Source organism: Parasteatoda tepidariorum, chromosome 10 (assembly GCF_043381705.1).
Source record: "Parasteatoda tepidariorum isolate YZ-2023 chromosome 10, CAS_Ptep_4.0, whole genome shotgun sequence".
Lineage (NCBI taxonomy): Eukaryota > Metazoa > Arthropoda > Arachnida > Araneae > Theridiidae > Parasteatoda > Parasteatoda tepidariorum.
Window position 1 is genome coordinate 61,001,244 of NC_092213.1, and position 13,969 is coordinate 61,015,212.

Genomic DNA, 13,969 nt, shown 5'->3' on the forward strand with positions numbered 1-13,969 from the left:
TTAAAAACGAAAACTTTATTAAAATATTCAACTAAAAACAATTACACGCACTATACAAAAAAACTAAATTTAAAAAGATATGCATCATTTTATGAACAAGATTGAGGATGATAGGACAATCAATGACTAGGAAGTTGAATTACTAAATAGATGGCTTAAAATTTTAAATATGAAGAAAATATTTTCTTTTTTACAATAATAAATAATACTTTGGAAGATAATTTGAAAGAAATTGTGCTAGTACCAGAGGAGGAAGTTAAGATTTTACATGAGTCTTAACTGTTCATTTTGTCACTGATCATACAGCTCTCGTTCCCATTCTTCTAGGTCTTTGGCAAACACTTTCATCGATTTCAGCAACAAATTCGTCTCCCATCGAATGTTGTCGTTTCTGTCTCGTGGGTATGTAGAGCCATCGAATCTGTTTTCGTCTTCATCAGGGGACTCTGGAATTTCTTTCTTAGAATGGTCTGCTTCACTGGTCGAAGATATTGACGAATCCATACGTTTTCCGAACCTCATGGGGATTCTCATTCTGCAGCGTTGGCAGAAGTCCTGTCCATCGGATCGGCTGCAGACTGATTGGCAACGTTTTGAAACAACTGATAGAACGTCTGGGACGAGGAGGAACAAAACCACGGTTGCAGTTGCGTAGAGGTGCAAATGTTTGATCGAGTTCATCTGTGGTCACACTCTGGAAAACTGAAGAAAAAAAATGCATTAAACAACGAAATGCAATTCTATTCTTTGAAAATTGGTAACATTACTAGTACAAAAAAAATAGCCATTATAGAGGGTGCAGTACTGTACTCTGAAGGGAAAAAAAGCATTAATTAACGAAATGAAAAAGTTTTCATTAATGAACATTTCGGAACACTACGAAATGAACATTTCGGACAGACCAAAGCGACTATGTGATTGTTGACATTCATCGGATTCTTGATTTCGGTCATTTACATACTCCAAACATAATTATCTTAACAAACTTAAAACATTGCATGCATACATTTCGAAACATACTTTTAATAGTGATTTTTTTTAACTTACGTCCCATGTCTTAGACCTTCCGTCCTTAATCGCTAAAACGGAATGCTAAGTAGATTGATTTTGTTAAAGGAATTGTTATAGTGAAATTGTTTTTTTGTACTTTTTATTTCCATGTGATAATTCTCATTTTCTTTTCTATTATCGAGAAATGAAGTTATGCTCATCATGATTGGGATTATGTATGTCAAAAACGCGGATTAAACATGGCGCGAAGGCTATTCAACTATAACGCTGCGAACACTTCTATAAAAACTTTTTTTTAAATATTATAATACACTTTTGCATATTGTTCATTAATTTTATTGCAAAGAAATTACTAAGTCTATATGAAGTAAATTTTAAAGTATACATTTTATATTGAAGTATATATATATGAAATAATTTTAAATATAATATTTTTATTTCAAAATTTAAAATTTTATGAAGTATTCTAGTGGATATTGTTATTTATAAACATTAAAAATGTTAGAATCATATTTAAATTTTCGATTTAAAATTAAGTTTACTCCAAATAGGTATAGTTTTATAAACATTGTGGTAATTATTCTAAGATGTATTCTAAGATTAATTTAACGTCCAATAAAACTTAAAAGTGAAATTTATAAATGCATTATTCCTAACTGTATCTATCTTTAAATTTTACTCAGTATTAAAAAATTCTCTTTAAATATGAATATTTATAATTTTCTTAAATTTAGTTAAAATATTTGTTAAGTTAAAATATAATTATAAATATAGTTAAAGTATTTATAGTTAAAAGTTTTGATTTATAAATTAACATAAATAAAAATTCTACATCGGAAGACACTCGACAAAAATCAAAGATTTTTATGAAGTTAAATGTAGGTGTACAAATTATTTAACTACTGAATCATTTTATTATAGTTGTTAACACTTTTTCTAAAAAAAAGCATAATCAACAGCTAATAACTCATGCAACTTTTATTTGCAAAATTAATTAAAGCGAAAACAAACAACTAATGTTTTAAACTATTAAAATTAGAAGACAAGTAATGCATCGTTTCAAAGTATGCCTTTTCGATTTGTACCGCGAGAATTAATTTTAAAATTTTTCAGAAGCAGCATAAATAATCTTTGGGGCTTATAATTTAAAAATGTTATTAAGAATTTAGAATGCGAAGTAGCTAACTATGCTTTAGATTTGAATTCTGGGCTCTGAAATAATTTAAATGCATGCATACTAAGTTTTGTTGAAATTCATTTGCATTTGAATTTAGCACTAATCATGTTATGTGCTCACTTCTGCGCCTTCTGCTAAAATTCTGTAAATGTGTTAACGTTTCAAATATTAATGGGGTGATAGCAACTTTAAATTAGTAATTATTTAATTAATAATTAACAACTGAAATATTATGAGAGGAAAATTTATTTGTATTTCGCTCTATTTTTATCGTTTAACAGATTTATGTTTCAAGAAATAATTAAAGAAGTATTGTGAAAACTTCATTTCATTAAATTTTGTACTATACTTTTCATGTTAACAACAAATAAATTACACTGAAGAACAAATGTTTTGTTACGTTTACTCGATCTTGCCTAATTCAGGTGTAGGAATTTCAAATTAGAAATTAGTTTTGCTCTCAAAGCTACAGATTTTTTTTATTTTCAAAAAATGAAATTTTTATTCTATGTTTTGTCTAAATGTGCAAGTTTAGCACGTTGAATGCCACGCTAATTTTGCATGGCTTGCTCGTCAGGCCACAAGGTAAATTACTACAAACTAAACTTACAAATGCTATTGCTAGTGAACATATCTGAAAAAAGTGGTGAATTATGTATGCCTACGAATTGCTTAAAAATAGTCTTGGATAAATATCTACTAAATTGAATTTATTAAACAAAGAATCGACGCCCGGTGGCTGAGCGGTAGCGCATCGCTCTTTCGTGCCACAGGTCCCTGGTTCGATCCTCGGGCCGGGCAAGGTTGACTCAGCCTTTCATCCCTTCAGTGGGTCGATAAATGAGTACCAAGCATACCAAATGAGCATGCTTGGGAAGTAAACACTGGTGGTTCCGCGTTTGGCTGACCACCTGACCGGAGCATCTGCTTCTGCATCCCAGAGCCCAAGGTCAAGAAAACTGAGGTGGGCACAGTAGATCTTGGCCCTCCTTGGGTGAAAGCCCTTATATAGCAAGACGGAAAAGAGAAAAACCTGGTACGTAAAACATTTCATTCCAGCATTTTTTTCGAAAAACATGAAATATCTGTAACTATCCCGATTTCTTTTATAATTCTGGCATATATATAAAACTGTTTCTTTTCCAAGATAAAGTAGATATTGTTGAAAAATTTAAAAAAAGAATAAGTAAACTCCTCCCCAAAACTAGCTATATAGCAAATGGTTTTACTACCAGCCTTTCCTCTTTTCCGTCTCGCTTTCACCCCTGTGGCCCTCATGGGCTGTCGCGCCGCTGAGTTTAGTTTTTCAAACCTAGAATCACAATAATTAACTAAATTTTGAATAAATTTTCTGCAATTCCATAAAAGAGTGTAAATTTTATAGTTCTATATCATGTTATACGCTGTTAGCCAGCTGTTTTTCGCTGCCTATGTGAAAGGTCAGTGTCAGCAAGATGTGACAGACGCAGCCTAAATGTAATTTCAGTGTCAGCCACCGATGGCTGACGTGGCGCTCAACGTGTTAAAAACATTATATATAATGTTGTTAATGTTGCGTTATGGTTGCGATAAACTTCTAGGGGAATAAGTGCACATCATCTAGAGTAAAATTGCATAGGAACTCATGCCTGGAAATGACTTCACATGTGACTACCGGCTCGCCCCTAGTGGTGTATGACAACATTTCCGGGCATAGGTTCCTATGCACTTTTAATAAGCCCTAACTCAAGATGTGCCCTAACTTATGTTGTGCCCTAACTCACCTAGAAGCTTTTCGCAACATTTATGCGACCCTTGTCATAAATAACGTTTTTAAACTTGTACATTGCGACAAAAAATAGACTAAAAATGTCATTAAAAACAAACTGCAGCTCGAAGAGAGAAAACCAATTGCTAATTTTAATGATAAATTACTTCGGTAATGTTCGACAGGATGTTCGACATGGATAACAGTGTGATATGAAAAAAGTGGTAATGCTGTTGCTTTCAAACTAATCAGTTATGTTCATCACTTAGCCATCCCTTTATTTTAAAAATGGTCTCAGATTTCTGATTTTAGATCCAAATAAAAATTTGCTGTCAACAATAATTGTGGGTAGAAATTCCTAAGCTTTTAAATATAAATACTAATAGTGTGACATATCGGTGAAAGTTTTGTTTATAACTTTTAGATTTTTCGGATTTTATATTAATTAGGATAGATATGTATTATGAAAAATAGCAGTATTTACAAACTGTAACTAATTATCAGTTTGTGACTGACACCTGAAAAAAATTGCTACTGGCTGAAAAAATCTCTATCTTATCATTAACTCTTACCGGAACATAAATGAAAATGTATGCTTAAAAATTGTGATCAGGATGGACATCAGCAAGTGAGACCTTATACAGTACATCATAGCTGCCAACAACAACGGATTGTCCGGAAGATTTTATTTTCATATTTAAAGTGGTAGTAATTATATACTATTTTTTCTTTTATAATCTTAATTTTTAAAAGATATTGATCACCACTATCCTTACAAAAATTAAGCACATATATTAATATGCGTTACGGTCATGGTTGTCAACTTAAGTTTTCTCAAATACTACGTATTTGTTTGCTTAAAATTGAAGTTTAAATTCCATTTTAATACCACTGGGAAAAATAATAATGGAAGGGATTAAAAGTTGGCAGGTATGCAGTACATCATAGCTTCCAACAACAACGGATTGTCCGTGGTATTTCATTTTTAAAGTTATAATGAATCTTATAAATATTGTTTAATTTGATTTTGACAAGCACTAAATGCAAATGAAATGATCTTTTAAGATTGCTTAGCATTTGTGAAAAGTTTATTTTATCTACAATTGCATTTTAATTAAGCTTTCACTAATACTTGGAAATACTTGACGGGTCTAGTATATAAAAAGTAAAGTTGGCAGGTTTTACACAGAGATGCCAACTTGTTTCGCTTTGTAAAAAAAATATTTTCCAGTGGAAATAATATTTAAGTTATTTTTTTTTAGTTTAATATTGTTTATTCTAAGTAATTTTTCCACCACTACATATCCAAAATTCAATGTATCATATGAGCCAGCGAAATGGTTGGCATCCCTGTAGCAGAAATGCCAACTTGCTCTTGTTTGAAAATAATATTTTTCTAGTGGTGACGAAATGTAAGTAATTTTTTTTTGCATTTTAAGTAATTAAGTTATAAAACCAACAAAATGGTTGGCATCCCTGTAGCAGAGATGCCAACTTGCTCCGCTTTGAAAACAATATTTTTCTAGTGGTGACGAAGTGTAAGTAATTTTTTGTTTTGCATTTTAAGTAATTAAGTTATAAAACCAGCGAAATGGTTGGCATCCCTGTAGCAGAGATGCCAACTTGCTCCGCTTTGAAAACAATATTTTTCTAGTGGTGACGAAATGTAAGTATTTTTTTGTTTTGCATTTTAAATTTTAAGTAATTAAGAAAAGAATATATGCAACTGTGAAAAATTCCATTATTATTTCGCTTCGAATACAAAGGACCAATTACAACAATGAAGAAGCATGTTTCTCTGATAACCATGTATGTTTGAAATATGTTACTCACAAAATAACTAGCATGCCGCTCCAGACCTGTGAATTCACCTGTCTAACATAAAACCCAATTTTAAGACTAAAATTTACAAAACGATATGAGGAAAAATTTTATCCATTCACTAAATGTTTTCAAAATAATTAATAAAATTTAGATCATTACATGTTTTCAAAATAAATAATAGTCTTTCGTTAATTAATGTATTCACAATTGCTTATGAAATTTATTCGTTAAATCTCAAAGTTCCATCAGAAGAAGGTGGATTATTTAGTGTTCCACAGCCGAAAGTAACTGGGAACCAAGTCTTTGCATAATAGGAAGCTTAAATATTCTAATCCAGCAAACATAATATTTCTTTTTGTTAATGAATCATAAATTTTTTTCTGAAGTGCTTCTTTAACTGCATGACTACAACTACTGGTTGTTTTCGTGCATCATAAATTGCATCGATTCCTAGAACTTAAAGTAGAGAATTTTCTTTTGTTTACGACGTGCATTAGAAAGTTGAGACTAATAACTTCAGCAAAAATCCCTGGGGTACACTTAAACCAACACATAATAGCGAAAAAATAATCACTGCTAGTCTGCAAGCGCAGAGAAAGAATTCTTGTTTTTTTTCTCCAAGGTATGCTAATTCTTTTAGTGAAATACTTCGATAACTTTGCTTTCAATTATAGAGTCGAATTTCATTTTGCGGATTTACTTGAAATAGTCTTCTAACATAAATTGTTTTGTCTAAAAAATATTATAAGATATATGCCTCCAGAAATTACTTATATTGAATATCGTGTAGGTGGGTGTAGCTACCAAATATTTTCGTGTTTTAAATATGCTTTGAACATCAGAGATCTTAGTTCTTATTTCAAAAACCACTTAAGCTGTTTGATTTGTTTACATTTCAATTATTTAAAAAATATTCTTAAGTATTCCATAGATTTTTTTCATTCAACTACCCTTATTTAGTTTTTGTGTTCCGAAAGTTTAGAACGAGATTTATTTATTGAAATTACTGAACCATAAGCAAAAATAAAAGTTACGTAATTATAAGTATTTAATTTGTTATTTAATAATATTTTTTACTTTTATTTATAGTTTAGGATAATATTTAAATCAGATGTCAGAAAATATGATATCTTTTTTTAAAAAAAAGCTTTTCTTAGAAACTAAAACTTTAATTCATTGAATAAAACTCAACTTTCACAATTAAAGTTCATTTTAATATTATTAGTGTAAAAAACGAAATTACTCAAGTACAATAACAACTTTATTCCACGAAAAAAAATAGCTTTTAAGAAAGGTGATCTCTCAAAAAATCATCAACGGTGAATTACTTAAACAATTTATTCAAATATAATTACCAATAAATTACATCGTTTATTAATAACAACATATTAAAAAGAATGGTTTCTGTTATTTATTGAATATTGAATACTATTAAGATAGTTCTGTATCAGGACTCCCACGGTCTGGAAATTTTTTTAAGTGGTAGCAAAACTGAGGTAAGTTTAGATGCTTTAAGTTACCAATAAATGTTTATATATATAGGTTTAAACAAGGTTGCTGTAATCTGCAATTTTTTTAAAGTGATAGCAAAGTTGAGAAAATGTTGATGTCTAAAAAAAATTTGCAACTATTAAAAAAATTTATAGTATGAAGGCATGGGTTTCGAAAACCAATGTTGGCAACTGTTCCACTTTTTGCAGAAGTTTTTAGAAATTGGTAGTGAATCAAATATTAGAACTCGGTAGAAGGATAATAAGAAGTTGCATTTTATGTGATACTAATACTGTGATACTGCATTTTGTTTTATATGTAGTGGTGGAAAAAATGCTTAAGATGAAAAATACTTAATTAAATATAGCTTAAATTTCGTTACCACAAGGAAATATTTTTTTCACAAAGCGGAGCAAGTTGGCATTTCTGCTGAATCATTAGGAATGCGTTTGTAAAGACAATTTATTTTAAGCTTTTTCAGTATGTCTTGGAAAATCTTGCCTACCGATTTCTAATTGTTTCTCAGGCATTTTAAAGAAAGTAGTTTCTGATCTATAATTTTATTTTGAAAATCATCTTTTTTACATTATTTTTTTAAATTACCTTATTCTTCATCTTTTCAAAGACAGTTGAAAGTTATATGTTTTTCATAATTTTTAGTTTGTTCAGATAACTGCCATGAAATAGAAAACTTTTGATATTTTAAGTCATTAATATTTGCGCTTGAATTAAGATTTCTTCTAGTTGTAGAAAAATATTTGTTTTAAATTTTTGAGGCTTAGTTTAGCAAGTTGAATTATGAATAAATCAAGCATGTAAGTAAAATACCTGATAATCACGCAGTTGCTATTTTGAAAGTCACCCTCTTTTATCTTGCATCACATGGGCAAATTTTTACACTTTTTGAACTTTTTTGCACATTTTTGATACTTAGTTCAACAGGTTGGATTATAACTGAATCAAACATGTACACAAAAAAACTAATAATAACGTGTTTTACATTGTGAAGATAAAAATATTCTACAAATTTGAATCTATGCCAGAGATGCCAACTTGCTCCGGATAGCAAATAAATATTTTATCAATCGTGATTCTTGATTTAATAAATTCAATTTAGTAGATTTTTATTCACCACTATTTTTAAATAATTCGTAGGCTTATATAATTCGCCACTTTAATATTCATATTATTCTTTCAGTTGCGCTTCGGCGATTTATTATTTATTTCCATTCAGATGAATTAGTTAGAGCCCCTAGCGGGGCTGACGCTAAGATAACCAACACATATGAGTATTCATATTATCGTAAGTATGTTACTTCCCCTCTATATATTAGGTCATTTCACTATTAGTACAAACTGATCTGTGACTTCCGCCTCTGAGCTTTCGTTGGCCACTCTACCTATCTTTCCGTTGTCAACATTACAGATGCCCACGGGCTCAAGTTCATACGAAAGAGTCAATTGTCCGCTTCGCTGACAGGCACTCTGTTAGAAACTCCAGTTCAAGTTCATAAGTATGTAATGCTATACCTTTGAAAAAGCAAGCAAAAATAGTCAACTATTTGAAAAATGTAGTTTGTAGTTATATGCCGTTTTTTTAATAATATTGGCATGTAGGGAGCAGTTGGCATCTCTGCTATGCTTCGACTTAGCTTTTTCAATACGACACAAATAAGTTTTCATAAAAAAAATTACCAGTCTGTAGTTATGTTACATAAAGTGATACAAATGAGTAAATAAATGAGATAGCCTTTAGATGAGAAGCATAGCTCACTGTTATGTAGAACGGCAGCTTTAACCCTTTCGCGCCGACTGTCACAAATACGTGCCAGCATAAAACCGTATCAATCAGGGTAAAAAGATAAAACTGGTAATCAAAGTATTTCTTTAGCAGTTTATTTGTGGGCGGAGTTATAATTTTTTGATTTATTTAATTCACCATTGCTTTGTTCAAAATAAAACCATTTAGTTATACTTTGAATTAACATCGATTATATATATGATTAAATTAGCAATAATTAAAGTAAAAGCAAAGTAAGTCTGTCAAATTAGCAACGACTACATTTAAGTTACCGCTTTTTATTTAATTACAACTCGATTCTGATTTTGTACGAATGCTTTTCTGAATCAACCGTCCCCAAGGGGTTAAGGTTGTGTCATACGCAGTTGCCTCTCACTCTCGCTTCAATTGGCTATAAAGATGTGAGCATTGCAGCACTGATTCGATTGTATCACAAAATATTCTTTTTTTTAAAATTGTATGGAATGCATACTTAATATAAATGTTGTGTTTAATGACTTAAAATATTACAAAGAAGAACACGAACTGCATTAAGAAGTAGACATAAAATGTGCAATAACACAACACATTATATATATATATATATATATATATAAACATAGTAACCTATAGGGCCACATTGTAGGCCTCCTAATTTTCCTATAATAATTTCCTCTGATAGATTACACTAGTACCCTGTAATATAATACGTGACCTAATTTGAATATTATGGGACAATATTAAGGGGAGATATACGGCATTGTAGTAATACAGTATATTAACCTCGAATTTCCTCATTTTAACGCTATTCAACACACTAATAAATATAAAGTAATAAAAACAAACATAAAGTAACATTATAAACAAAAATAAAGTAATTATTAATAACTAAAATACACATACCTCATATTACATTATACACTCTCTTTTAACAATTTTTTAACAGCTATGGAAAATAAAATTACATAAATAATTCAAGCTGCGAATTTGAATATCTATTAACTGAATAAATTGCGGTTCTTTAACTATGCGTTATGCAAAAGTCTACCTACTTATTTACTTTTGCCTCGAAGATTTTACTAGTTTAACATTTTTAGCGTCTCACCTTTAACATCTTTAGACACTCCAACCATATTTAGTAAATATTTTAAACCTTTAACCGCCTCACCTCAGCTAAATTATTTTCAAATTCGCTCTCTGCGACTTATTACAAAACACAAAGATTTGTAACTGTGCTGTTTGTAAATATTAACAATTCAAAATACTTCGCACTGGAAGAAGCTTAAAAAAAGTTATTCAAAACTACTATTTTAATTTACATAAACATGGAATTTTCAAATAACTTAAAACTAGAATATTTCTAATAATAAACAAACAAATACGTCATAGATAGAACTGTCACTTAGTTTTGCACCACGCATCTCAAAACATAGCATCATCATTTGAAGCGACAAGAAAACACAAGGGTTTTTGATTTTGAATATAAAATCATTTGGCGTGAACAACACTTAAATGAAATTCTAAACAGAATAAATTTGCATTGATTTCAAATCCCTGCCGAAACACATTCTGAGAAATTTTTACTTAATGTTAGAGTTTTTAAAAAGGCAAAACTTACAACTTAATATACATTTTAGCTTAAAATATGTATTATTTAATATGAGATATAATGTTTTTTTTTATTACTTAAGATAATATTTTAAATAGTTCAAGCAATTAATTCAACGTGATTTAATAAGTACAAAAATTGTTCCTGAAAACAGTTCATTTGTTTTAAGGTGTGAAACTAAATTTTCAGAATAAATTTAAATTCTTTATGAAACACAGTTTATCAATTTTTATTTTCTTTCCTGCATTGTATGTTGATAAAATTGATTAAATCATTCTTTTAATTATAATTAAATTTTTGTGAATAATTTATTCAAAGAAACTAATAATTATCTAAAAGTATGTGTTAATATGTTACGCAAATAATTCAATTCTTTAATGCAATTAAATTTGTAACATGATAATTTATTTAAAAAAAAAAAAACTTATGAAATTTCATAATTATCAATTATAATAAGTCATATCTGCTGACTTCTATGCTAACAGACTTTTCTAAATTGCAGCGGAAATTACGTTTTAATAATTTATACTTTATTTAATGAATTTGATTTAAAATTATTCTGACTAACGAAATATATAAATAAATAAAGTATACATAAATGCTTTTTATTATTCATAATTCAGCACACCTACCAACATTAAACGCATCTTCTATAAGTTGGGAACCCGTTTTTTGTAAAAGATTTTCCCCTTCGGATTGTTATTTATGTATAAAATATATTTTGCCATTGCAGAAACCTGTGTAGCTTTTCCAGCACACAGAAATATCAGGTCTTTCATAAATATATTTCAGTTATTAGTAAGTCGTCGTTGCCAAAATATTTTAAAACTGCATTTATTAAAACCGTAATTAAACAGTTGCACCGATTTCTTTAAAAGGCTAATGTAAGCTTTAATTATTACACACCCATAATAGATTAACCCTTTGCACTCCTATGTCACCACGGAAGCGCCACTTTAAATTCAGAAATTTTACAGATTAATAATTAGTAACCACTTTTTTTAAGAATTTTAAAATTGTTTAACAAAACCATAATGTGTATTTTAAATGATATAGTGCTGATATTAGATCAAACAGCTTTAAAAAGTACTCAGAGTGCAAAGGGTTAATTTAAAAATCTACTAACAATTATAAACTAATTTGGTAACTAAATAACTAAGGATGAAATGCTCGGGCATTAACCCCTTGGGGACGGGTCATTCAGAAAATCATTCGTACAAAATCAGAATCAGGATGTAAAAAAAAAAAAAAAAAAAAAAAAAAAAAAAAAAAAAAAAAAAAAAAANAAAAAAAAACGGTAACTTAAATGTAGTCGTTTCTAATTTGACTGACTTGCTTTGCTTTTACTTTAATTATTGTTAGTTTAATCATATACACTGAGTGGCCAAATTATTATGACCACCTCTTCAGTACGCTGTTGTGCCACCTTTTGCGCGTATTACTGCCTTAATTCGTCTGGGCATGGATTCTATGAGATGTTGGTAGGTGGTAGAAGGTATGCCAGACCATGCTCGCTGAACTGCACTTGCCAATTCCTGCAAATTTGATGGTACTGGATCCATCTGTCTGAGCGCCCGTTCAATTTCATCCCACAAATTCTCAATTGGATTGAGATCTGGGGATTGTGCTGGCCAACGAAGCAAGTTAAATTCTCCGTCATGCTCTTCGAACCATCTGAGGACAATGCCAGCTTTATGACAAGGGGCGTTGTCCTGCTGGAAGTATCCATCCCCGCCAGAGTACACCATTGGATGTACTTGATCTGTGATGATACTTAAATACCTTTGGGCATTAAGGCGTTGTGGTACAGCAATTAAAGGACCCATACAATACCAAGAGAACACTCCCCATACCATAACGTTGCCACCACCAGCTTGAAGTGTCGTGGCCATGCAGTTGGGGTCCATGCTTTCGTGCTGTTTTCTCCATATTTTCATCCTGCCGTCTGCGCGATGCTTTTTGAATCGTGATTCATCGGACCACATGACCCTCTTCCAGTCATCTACTGTCCAATGTTTGTGCTCCTTTGCAAATTGGAGACGTCTGCCCTTATTTAAAGCAGACAGTAGAGGCTTACGAACAGGTCGTCTGCTTCCATACCCTATACGGTGCAATGTGCGTCGAACAGTCCGTTCAGAGACGTTCACAGTTGCTCCTTGATTAAGATCAGGGCCGGCTTATGCATGTCGCGGCCCCTAGGCAATGCTCTTCTCGGGCCCCCCTCCCTACCGTCTTCTAACTTCCTAACATATTTTTTCGCTAACACAACACTTTATTCATAATTACGCTGTTTTTTACTACATAGGTATATTATCACATTATTCAATAAAAATATTGAATCAGACGAAAAGAATATAAGTAATTAATATATGCATTTAAAAATAATCATACAATAAGCTTAAATATTAACTCTTCTAACTTTTTTTGTAACAAAATCGTTCAAGACATACTGAAAGTTAACCTTTTCCAATACATCATTTTCAATTGCCATTATAGCCAATGAATTTAAACGGTTTTGAGACATAGTTGAACGAAGACAGTTTTTAATTAATTTCAATTCTCGGTGGCTAGTTCTTCCCCTTTGTGGTTCTGTATGAGAAGAAATTTAAGGAAACGTTCAGCCGAAGTGAAAATTCAATTGCACGAANAATAATCAGTTTGTAAGACTCTTCGGCAGGCACATTTTTTTTCCGGCGTCTTCTAATTGTAAGATGAAGTATTTATACTGCACCATTTCGTCTATAAACTCAGGCTCAATGTCCTCGAAATAATGTTCCTTAAACTTTGTGCAAGCCTGTCTAATTTCAGCGTCGGATTTTGTCGAGAAATCTGTTAGAAACCCAAACAGATCATTTATTTCGAATTAAATTTTAAGGAAAAATTAACAATGTTTTAAGAAACATTGTTAATTTTTCCCCCTGTAGCACAGGGCCCTTGAACGTGGCGGGGCCCCTAGGCAGTTGCCTACAGTGCCTAATGGATAAAACGGCCCTGATTAAGATCACTTGCAATTTGTCGCACTGTTGCTCTCCTGTTGCGCAGCACAACCCTGGCCAGCCTTCTCTTTGATCGAGCATTCAGTACCCTGTGACGACCACAAGTCTGACGTTGAGAGCCGGTTTTTTGCTTGATTGTCCATTCTTTGTACACATTAACAACTGCTGCTCTAGAACACTTGACAAGTGCAGCCGTTTTGCTGATACTCGTTCCGACACATCTCGCACCCACAATCATTCCACGTTGAAATTCAGTTAAATCACTTTTCTTTCCCATATCTGAGCAAGCAACACAGTATAACTGATGACTCACTTGTCCAGCATTCCCGTGTTA

At 31.2% G+C, this 13,969-nt stretch overlaps 1 long non-coding RNA gene across 1 annotated transcript in view; it reads right to left on the reverse strand.

Annotated features, from left to right (window-relative positions):
- LOC139426786 (uncharacterized) overlaps window positions 1–13,969 on the reverse strand; it is a 69,128-nt gene continuing 55,159 nt past the window's right edge. The window contains exon 2 of the long non-coding RNA XR_011638005.1: window positions 1–702. This is a non-coding gene — a long non-coding RNA (uncharacterized lncRNA). The remainder of the gene's footprint in view (window positions 703–13,969) is intronic.